The sequence below is a fragment of the Eimeria mitis genome, genomic scaffold, assembly GCF_000499745.2.
Source record: "Eimeria mitis Houghton genomic scaffold, Emh_scaff306, whole genome shotgun sequence".
NCBI classification, from domain to species: domain Eukaryota; phylum Apicomplexa; class Conoidasida; order Eucoccidiorida; family Eimeriidae; genus Eimeria; species Eimeria mitis.
In genome coordinates, this window is record NW_013571407.1 from 14,228 (window position 1) to 14,428 (window position 201).

A 201-nucleotide genomic window follows, 5' to 3' on the forward strand; every position below is an offset into this window, starting at 1 on the left:
TGCTGCTGCTGCTGCTGCTGCTGCTGCAGCAAGGCTCGGTGATGCAGCAAAGACACACGAGACCGGCGGGAGAGCTGCGCATACACCGCAGCATTTGGGGTTTTGCTTAGCTTCTGCAGCAGCTGCAGTGTCTCATCAGGTTTTCCACTTTCATCTCTCTGCTGCTGCTGCTGCTGCTGCTGCTGCTGCTGCTGCTGCTGC

General features: G+C 58.7%; 1 protein-coding gene across 1 annotated transcript in view; it reads right to left on the bottom strand.

Annotated features, from left to right (window-relative positions):
• EMH_0007330 (uncharacterized protein) overlaps positions 1-201 on the bottom strand; it is a gene marked incomplete at both ends in the record, with an annotated part of 17,196 nt that overhangs the window by 12,097 nt on the left and 4,898 nt on the right.